This window comes from Marmota marmota, unplaced genomic scaffold (assembly GCF_001458135.2).
Source record: "Marmota marmota marmota unplaced genomic scaffold, marMar, whole genome shotgun sequence".
In the NCBI taxonomy this organism is placed as follows: Eukaryota; Metazoa; Chordata; class Mammalia; order Rodentia; family Sciuridae; genus Marmota; species Marmota marmota.
The window spans coordinates 15,582,728-15,593,261 of NW_026000005.1; the positions used below are offsets into that span (position 1 = coordinate 15,582,728).

Sequence of the window (10,534 nt, forward strand, 5' to 3'; positions counted from 1 at the left end):
GGCTTCCTAGGGCCGCGGTGGCGTCGCCAGCGGAGAAGGGGACCCTGTGGCCCGAGGGTGGGAGTATCTGCAGGTTGTCTTCGGGGGACTGGGCGACGAACGCCCCCGATTCTTTCTCTGCAATCCTTCCTTCTGGTCCGAAAAGGGCTGGGCAAGGGGACCCCGGGATGGAGCGTCCGCGCCACTCTTCCGGCATCAGGAGACTAACGGACGGCGGCGTCTGAGCTTCTACTGCGGGGGCCTCGTGGGGGCTTGTTTTCTCCCCGACCAACTGAAAAGCCTAGGCGGGGCGCGGGGGAGTGAAGATTTCAGCCTGTTGGGGTCCTGGGAGCTGAGCACTCGGGTGGGGCTAGGCCGTGGCGGGTGCGGAGGTGGCGTGGCGGCCGGGGCTTTGTTCCTGAAAACCCTTAAGTGGAGGGCGATGTGGGGCGCGGTTGGGGGAAACTTGAGGGGGCTCTGCTCTTCCAGCTAGGAACCTGCCGAACTCCTAGCCTCTCCCATGGGATCTTCAGAATGCCCCAGCTAAGAAGGGGGCTTTCTGAGGGCTCGGGCGACGTGACGTTGAAGGTCTTCCTGTGTTTTCTGTAAAGAAACGTTCACGTGGGAGCCTGTCCTCGTGGGCTGCCTTTAAGGAGCCGGCACGTGGAAGAAAGAGCCCAGTAGGACCCGCTGCCCTCAGTTGCAAGGGGTCCTTCACTCAAGTACCTGTTATAAGTGATGAAGAGTGACACAAAACAAGTTTAAAAGAAAAAAAAGTGAACCTATTATTTATTTTATTTGTCTTTTTCACTGTTGCATTCCAGTTCACCTTGCAACTGAGTCATCCCTGGAGCAAAAGTAGCATGTGGCAGGTTTATGTTCTGTTTTCATTTTGGATGTGTATCTAAATTGTATATGGTTAAAAAAAAAATAGCAAATAATACATTGGAAAAGCTGGAGCCTTAAGTTAATGGTAGTAATGAAATTGAAAGACTTGACTCCTGTGTACTGTTTTATATTAGGACTCCCTGTGTACAAATTGAGGACCCCACTGTGAGTCAAGTCATTTTTTTCTGGTCCTTGGGAATCCGTGCCTGACGACGCACATCCTACGTGCACTGAACATCCCACTAGGGAGAGAAACGAACGATATAAATTGTGGGAGATAAATCCTGTAAAGAAAATAAAACCACGTGTTGACAGGCATTTTTAACATTCTTGTGTAGTGAAACTCAGACTAATGTGTTTTGTGTTTTGTTTTATTTTTGTGATACTAAATATTTTTGACCCCAGGGCTTGGTTCGTGCTAGGCCAGTGCTCTGCCACTGAGCAACATCCCCAGCTCAAGACTAATGGTTTTTAAATGTAATAAAATACGAAGGGTTACAACAAAAACCAATTGCATAGAAATAGTTATTGAGTTGTTAAATATTTATGATGAAGTAATTCATGTTTTAGTAAATAAATACCAACAGAAGTGGCTGATCTAATGACTAATTTGAAACTAATGGAGAACTGTAAATGATTTTTTAAAGAATGATTTTTTTTTCTGGATATTTCCTTTTGCTATAATTTTGCCTTCTACATGAATAATAAAGGAATGACTACATTTCAGTGATTATATTTACCCTACCCCATTTCACAAACCTGCATTCTGCCAGTGGACTCTTTGTTTAGAATCCCTGTGCAAGGATGACTTTGGTACTACGTTTTTCAAAAATGGTTAGGGAAGAGCTCTTTTGATGTGACATCAGAAATATATTGCACAATAAGCTGTGCAGGTCTAGTATCCCTTATCCAAAATGCTTGGGACCAAAAAATCTATTTAAAAAAATATTTGCACATACATAATATCTTGGGGTGGGACTCAAACCTAAACAAAATAATTTATATTTCATATGGGCCTTACACACAGCCCAAATAATTTTATATGTTTTTCTTGTATTTGCTTTTTGACTGGGACCTGTTAAACAAGAGGTGATTTGTGAATACATTGTGCCATATTAATGCTAAAAATATTCTGGATTTTCATTTTGGGGATGGTCAACCTATTCTAGGTTTTCCTGTTACCAGTTTATATTCCACTAACAGCTTCAAAGCTGACATAAATTTTCCTCATCTAAATTTTTTTTTTTTTTTTTTTTTAGTTGTTAAATCTTTATTTTACTTATTTACATGTGGTGCTGAGAATTGAACACCAGTGCCTCAGACATACCAGGCAGGTGCTCTACTGCTGAGCCATAGCCCAGCCCCAGATTTTCCTCATTTTTGAGCACCTGATTTGAAGTACTTTGAGGAGGCTTTGAGTTTCCTCTATGGGTACTGCTCTAGGTTTTTTTTTTTTTTTCCTTAGATGCTTTATGGAGAAGATAGGATATGAATATTATAGCAATGGAAATTATTCAGCAGCTGGTATGATCATTTGCTTTTTTGTTGTTTTTTAAATAGTAGTGTGCTTAGAACCCAGGGGTGCTCTGTCATTGAGTTACATCCTCTTTTTTAAATTTTGATATAGGTTCTTACTAAGTTTCCCATGCTTCCTTGCTTTTCAGTCTTCAGCCTCCCTAGTAGCTGGGGTTACAGATGTGCAACACCATACTGGTAGATCATTTGTGCTTTTTTTTTTTTAAATTGGCACCAGGGATTGAACCCAGGGACGTTTCACCACTAAGCCGCATCCCAAGCCCTTTTTATTTTTTATTTTAAGACAGAATTGCTTAGGACCTTGCTAAATTGCTGATGCTGGGTTTGAACTTGAGATTCTCCTGCCTCAGCCTCCTAAGTTACTGGTATACACAGGTGTAATACCGCCTGGCTCACCTTTGCTTTTAATTAAAGAAAATTTTACTTTATTCTCCCAAGTAATTGGAACAAATTTAGGGCTTTGGAGTGAGATTAAAAGTTCACAACTTGGGTCTGCTGTTAACTTGTTTGGTTTATCTTGAGTCAGTTCCCTTAATCTTATTTGTAAACTTCTAACTACTGTAAAATTTACTATGAGTTTTTTTGTGACTGTTAAATGATAAGATGATCCAAAATGCTATAAGCACTTAATTCATTTTACCTTTTCTACACAAGTGTTTCCCTATGATGATCTGTAGTTGTTGAAGGACTCCTTTCTCTTTTTCTTTTACCTTCATATGTGATAACCACCCCTCAAAATGAGATTTGATAGTTTCTTAGTGGGCCTTTGCGAGGATACAGTTATCCATCCTATTTTTTTGTCCTGTTAACTCATATGTAAGAACCATAGGATTTTTCCTCCCTTGTTTCTATTCTATAATTTCATGTGTACATTTCATATCCCCTGCCAAACTAAATTCCTTAAGCTGGGGGAGGCATACTCTAAAGCTTATAGTCACATAGTATTCATTACACATTCATTGTATGTGCAAATTGTCAAACCCTTTAATCAAGTTCAAAATGTTAATTGAAACAATTTAAATTTAGCATTAACCTAAGGGAGAAACTTTGGATTAAAATGTCAGCCTTATGTATATAGCGCTTCCCTCAAGAATGGAAATGCCATGAGTTTTGTTTTATATCAGAGGGACATTATCACTGGTGCATTTTAAACTGTGATTCACAAGTTGGATGTAAAAGAAACTAAACAGAAAATGAAAGAGAAAAGTAGGCAGTCAAAACAAGTTTCTTGCATTATAACAAGTTTAATAATCTTAGGCCATATTCATTATAGTTTAATATTTTAAAAAATACACTTTAGGCAGAGAAGATGTACCAGTGGTGGAACTCTTATCATCTCATCACAACAAAAAAGAAAGGGAAAGAAAGTTTACATGTCCAGACTGCCAGAGTAAACCTCATGCAGTTTTATGCTGCCCCCTAGTGTTTGTTTCTCCTTAAAGTTTTCTTGAACACAATTTACAATTTCGCTTACACATGTTCCCAAAATGAGATACCCTTTAAGATACCAATTACGTTTAGTATCTCATATCTAAGCTAGCTTTGGGTTTTCTTCAGCTGATTAGTATTGCTAGTAAAATGGACATAACCTTTTAAAATTGGTTAATTTTGATTACTTTTAGCCTTCTGTTTTCCGACTAGGGAACAAATTGGGTGTGGAGGTGGAACTATATAACATCACCAAATGACCTTGCAATAGTATATGTGTTTTTTTCCCAAACAGGAAGAAAGTAATGTTCATCTTTGAAGTTAGCTTTGTATATGATTGATAGCAATTTTATTCATTTAATCTGGGCTGCTGCTTGTCTTGGAAATATAAAAATCTACTTTCTGGCTTACTTTAGTCCCATATATAACCTTGAATTGTTTTGACTGTACTGATAATAAAGTTTGAAAATGTCAAATTCACATCGTGAGCTTTCTAAAAATTTATTTTGAACTATGATTTATGTAGAATGATTTTTGAAAAAAAATAGGATTTCCTATAGTCATTTATGTAAACTCAGATTATAGGTTTTAGATTATACCAGTTACCTGTATTACAAACTATTTTTTTTCCTTTTCATCCTCTAAGTTCTGCAGGTTGGCTACACAATGACTTGTAGATTTTTCTAAACTAAATATATTTTCAAACAATAAAAATATTGGAATATTCAAAAGTATGGTTCATCAGATACGAAACAATTTACAACTGAAATGAAAAGTTTTAGATAACAGCATTACTGAAATTATTTCAGGTCAACTACTTAGGTTGTCATATCAGTATTCCGAAATATAAAATCAATAACCTATTAAAATTGTAATATCACATTAACAGTGTGAAATGTTATTTTCTTATTATCAGAACATAAGGATTTTAGATTGGATATTTAATAGATTTTTAATGTTCAAAGATGTTAGACTAGGATGTTAGTGATAGTGACAGGTTTGTGCAAGTAAAAGGATAAAATCTTGTATAAGTAGTGACTTTCACAATCTGAAAGTTAAGGGTAGATGATTTTATAATTACCTAATTTTATAATTTTGTAATTACTCATTTTTTAAAGATATTTTTGCTGCTGAAAAAGAGGCATGTATTAGATAATATGAGTCTCTGTATTAACATTTCTAACAAGCATAATTTTATCCTTAAACTGTACCTACTTTGGAGTGACACCCATCTCATTCAGAAAAGGCTTTTAGGGATGAGAAATTTTTTTAGTTTTAAAGTATTAGCTTCTCCTACAGTTAGTTGTTTGCTGAACTAGTTTTTTGTTTGTTTTTTAAGTGTATAGATAAACCAATGGTCAGCAAACTATGCCCCTTTATCTCTTTGTAAATTGTTATGGGAACATAGCTTCCTCATTCATTTGTGTATTATCCATGACTACTTTTGTGCCATAATTGTCAGACTTGAGTAAGTTGTGATAGAGACTTTAGGACTACAAACCTTTTAGTTTTAATACCTGACCCTTTCAAGTCATCCAACTCTTGCATCCTGTGTGGGTGGGTGGGTGGGTATTGGGGATCATACTACCTAAGAGTGTTCTTTCTCTGAACTGTGTTCTCAACCTTTTTTGATTTTATTTTGAAACAGGATCACACTAAATTGCCCAGCCTGGCTCCTTGGAACTAAATCTTAATTTTCTGCCTTATTACACATGTTGCTTTTATTTTAAATAGTTACATTGTTTTGGAAACTATATGAGTACAATACTTGAGTAACAGTGTTTAGTCAAATGATAGGTGATAATGTAAGCTCTCAGGTGTTCTTAATCTAAATAACACAGAAACTTTTCATCTCTTCCCCCTTTCCATTTTTCCTCTACTGGAGAAATAGACCTTTTTTGTGTATGGAGTTGGGAAAGGACCGTAAAACCCTGGGTCTTCAACCTCTGTCACTGTTTCCTACTACTACTTATGAAACATGTTAGTTTATCTTCTCTAATTGAAAAGTTGGTTGTGTCTTGTAACTTATTCACAACAAAGAATGTATCATATTTATTTTTATGTCTTCTCTCTGCCTGTCTTCTTTTTCCTTTCCCTTCCTCCTTTTTCTCCTTTTACTTCAAAAAGCAATATATAATTGTGTACTAACAGGCCTGTGAACAAACAGTTTGGTATACTACTTTTTTGTACACTGTATTGAAGATGAATCATTATGTTATTTTGTTTACGTATAGTCAGTATACTTCGCATTATATTACAGAGAAACATAAACCTCTTGATTGGTTTGTATACCTTGAAAATTTGGTTTGTATACCTTGTCTATATAAATGGAATAATATATGATTTGTTGTTACACTATGAAATGAGATAAGTAAAACAACATAATTTAGGAAAATATATCTAATTATAAGATAGTATTGTAGCATTATATATAAAACTACATGTAACAACAATGACTTTAACGTGAGAAGTATATATGTTATAAAGCAGTGAGGTCAGGTTTTCTCTTCTCATGGGCCCCTTTTTGGTGGAGAATATCACTTGACTTCATAACTTTTTAATGTTCGGGATAGACCTTTTCATTCTCTTAAGAATTTGATTTTAAATTAAGATATTCTACTATTCTCAAGTAAAGTAATTCATAAAGTGAATATAAAACAAATGTAAATATAAACTTTATTTTTAAGAAACTGATCATACCAATGTACAAAAATTGAAGAAGGAAATCAGAAATTTAGGCTAAAAATGAATCACTGAAAAAGGCTTTTAAGAAAAAAAGTTTTGTTAAATCACTGTAAATATAATTTTATGTAACATCATTTATAAAACAACTGCTAGGACTTTTCCTATGAAGATTAAAAAAAAATTTTTTTTAGTTGTAGTTGGACATAATACCTTTATTTTATTTATTTGTTTTTATTTGGTGCTGAGGATTGAACCCAGCGCCTGGCACATGCTAGGTGAGCACTCTACCGCTGAGCCACAACCCCAGCCCCTCCTATGAAGATTTTTGTCTAAAAACAAGTACTTGAAAGTATTTTTGAGGCTAAGACATAAAGTTTTTTGGTTAACCATAAGTATGTATAAGTGTCAGGTGTTAGCAATGGAAGTTTTCTTTTTTCCCCGAAAAGGAAAAGTCAGAGGTCTTAATTCTTTAAGGGGTCATGTTATTTTTAATTGCATTTTTTTTTTAAAAAAAGACTATATATTAAATCTGTGGGGGGAAGAGCTTTTTAAATTTAGAAATAGTTTCATTTTATTGACATGAAAGCACCTGTAATGTCAGGGAAAACATTGTAATCAAACTAAAAAGGCACTCCAACAGAACTGAAAAATGCACAAAATATGACCAAGTTATGTTATAAAAATTCATATATTGCTAACAATATTGGAGCATCAGGAATAATTTTATAAACACAAAATAAGGCAAGATTTTTTACTAATTCCAAAATTAACAATACTGAGTGTTAATGAGAGTACTATGATCATACAGCTGGTGGCAGTATAACCAAGTTTAATTTCTGTAGAAAACAATTTGGAATACTTTCCAGGTACATGGCAAGACCTAAAAAGTGTTAAAATTTTTTTAAACTTTCTCACATTTTGTAATTAACTGTAAGGAAATTACTAAAAATTACCTAAGTTGGAATTGCAGTGTTTGCATATTGTGATTAAACTCTACCAATAAATGTATTTGAAAATCTTGAACTGTATGTGATTTTCTTCCACTTGTGATGTGATTTTTATTAGTTTATCAGCTAAAATTTTTTAAGATATTTGATTGTTTTTAGCCCTTTGTTTTTCAGCCAAATTTAAATATGAATATGGTTTAAAGAATCAAATAGTATGTGAGCACTTTGAGGATGGTGGAAACCAGTCCTCTGAATTCTTTTGTGTCTGCTTAAATCAGGAACCCTTTTAGTTCCCTTAGTTAATTCTTTAGCTAATTACTATCACATCTCCAAATAACATGTTCATTACTTCTTGTTGACTTTCAGTTTTAGTCATTATCTATTTAATGAACGACTTAAGTGTTCTCACTTCTCTGCATACCTTCCCATTTCCTACACTCCAATTCCTCAAAATTTAGAATATTATTTAGTGTTGTATTATGCTATAAATGTTACAACTGCTCTTTTGTAGTAAACTATTTTTCCTTTCCTGCAATACCTTTTTCCTGGCATTAATAATTAAAAAAAATTAATTGTAACTCTTCGACATATCTATATATCAAAGTCTATACCAGCTCTGTGCTTTGGAATATAGCTCTGTAAAGGAAGATTCTATGTTCAGTTATTTATATTTATATTAGTAATTGTTAAACTTGGTAAAGATGTTATTGGACTGGTAATTGGTAATTTGTTAGTAAAAATTAAGTAGCTTTGATATTTGGGTTACATTTTTGTAAGAGCCTGCTAAATGACTGCACTCTTACTTTGTTCAACAATTAAGATGACCTTGATGATTCAAAATAATTATAAGGACAGCTAAAACTAATTGGGCAGAACGTTTCCATGGTAGGGAAGAAATAGCCTCTATGTTGTAAGCAACATCAGAAAATGTCTATGTTATGAAAAGACTGTCCTGGAGATTCTGTGATCATTGCCTGCCCCCGACCTCATAAATATCATTTTAACTGGCAGTTATTATGAATGGCAAGCTGGTCAGTGTTAGGGATATGTTAACAATGATAGAATATTGAAAGAGGAAAACATAGAGAAGTGAAGATGGTGGGACGATAAAGATTTGAAGCAGTGGCAACAGGTATTCTAAGTATGAGGGCAACTCATCTTCATCATCCATGTTAATGGAGACTTATATACATCCAGGATGGAAAAATTTTTGAAGTCTGTTTACTGAAGGAATAAAATCATAAATATTTGGTTAATTTCAAAAAGCATTTCAGTATTTAATAACTAATAAAGGCACCCCAGTTAGTGCATTTATTAATCTTAGATGTTCTCTGTATTTTCAAGTAGTAGAACAGACATAGCAAAATTATAGGTAACATTCTGTAATAGGCTTCCAGATCCCTATAATGAAAGGTTGAAAAGCAGAAATGCAGATAGTTGTTCAGACATTTAATGTGAAAGTGTAGGTTTGCATGTAAATGTTTAGAATACAGTAACGATGGATTTAATTTGTTGATTGGGTACCTTAAATCAAGATATAAATATTTCTAGACTCTGACTTTTTAAAATTAGTAAAACAGGACAAACACTGAATTATTGACAAATTCAAGCAGTGTGCATCCTGTTTTCATATGAATGAATTTCAGTGGAAAGGTAGGAGATTGCCTGAACTGTGCCTTTTCCCCCTCCTGGAGGAGTTTCACTGGCATTCTAAAGTGTGAATATAACTTTAGTAGATTAGGTAGCTGTGAAGTGGGGTACAAAAAAGCACACCATGAAGCTATAAGAGGATTATGTGTTTCCTACTGAGAACTCATTACTACAATACTTTTATCCCTGGAAGAATTTTACAGTGTCAGTGAAACTGGTAAGTTGTGGTGAGTCTTTCCAACTTGTATTCAAATACTAGTGAAGTGGAAGCCTCCTGTAATCTAGAGCTGATCTTGGATGTGCTAATTAATGCTGCATGTGCTCTTGGAATATTGTGATAGCATTCTTTCAAAGGAATCACTACAAAGGGATTTTGCCCCCTGCTTCTGTACTTTTTTATAATTTCAGTGAAAGATGCATAATCCTACATCCAATAATGGTAATACCTTAGGTTGAGATACTTAACTACTTTCCCAAGTAGTTTCATATCCAATATTTCTGAGGGGAAACAGTGAAAGTACTGGGATGAACTCGATAAAAAGGTTTCTGATTCCTGATCTATGATACTGAATAGAAAATAATACATTTGGTGGATGCATCAGAAATGGGGATGAAATTCAATTTATGTTACTATTAATAACTTGCACTTAAATGGCTTTTAAATATTATAAAAATGGGAAAATAACAAATATTAAGTGGTAAGACTTTTACCACTTAAACGGTTAAACCTTATTATCTGGTTATTTTAGTGACTGAAAAATGAAACATTACTAGTCTCACTTTGTAAGTGGTAATAATATTTAAAGACACTGTGACTTGCCCAAGGACTCATAGCTAATAAGTAGCAGTTCAGTTTCTAACAGAACTTTGACTCCTTGACTGATAGTTCTTCATTATGTGAAGAAGTCTCATTGCTTCTCCTCACTTACTCTGTACTTTTATTGGATCACAGAAGGAAACTAAACTGATGTATGACTGCCTGCATTCTTGTGAAGATTGATTGAACCCACTCACTGGTAGAAATGCTAGCTGTGTTTATGTAATTGAAGGTATAAATAAAGCTGTTTTTTAACCATTATTTAAAGAAATCCTATAATGAAACCTTTAAAACAATGAAGTCCTTTATAAAATTAGGAAACTATATATAGTATTCAATGGACTTTCACATTGTTTACTTAAAGCATGATGTATTTATATGATCTTGTTTGGGGGTTCAGTGATTTGCTGCATTCCTAAGCCAGAGGGAGACCTGACTTCTGGAAGTCCCAGGAAATGAGATCTGGTCACTTGCTCCCAAAGCCAAATGGAAAAGTAATGGTGAAAGACAGGAAAGGCATTTATTTAATGTAGCCATAGTGGGAAAGTGGCGGGCGGGTCGGGGGGGGGGGGTGGCAGGGCAAGGAGTCTAGGGTTCCCCTCAG

General features: G+C 34.8%; 1 protein-coding gene across 4 annotated transcripts in view; it reads left to right on the plus strand.

Annotated features, from left to right (window-relative positions):
- The window catches only part of Slc39a10 (solute carrier family 39 member 10), a 148,819-nt gene that overhangs the window by 82,466 nt on the left and 55,819 nt on the right, over positions 1–10,534 (plus strand). The gene's annotated exons all lie outside the window — the stretch shown is intronic.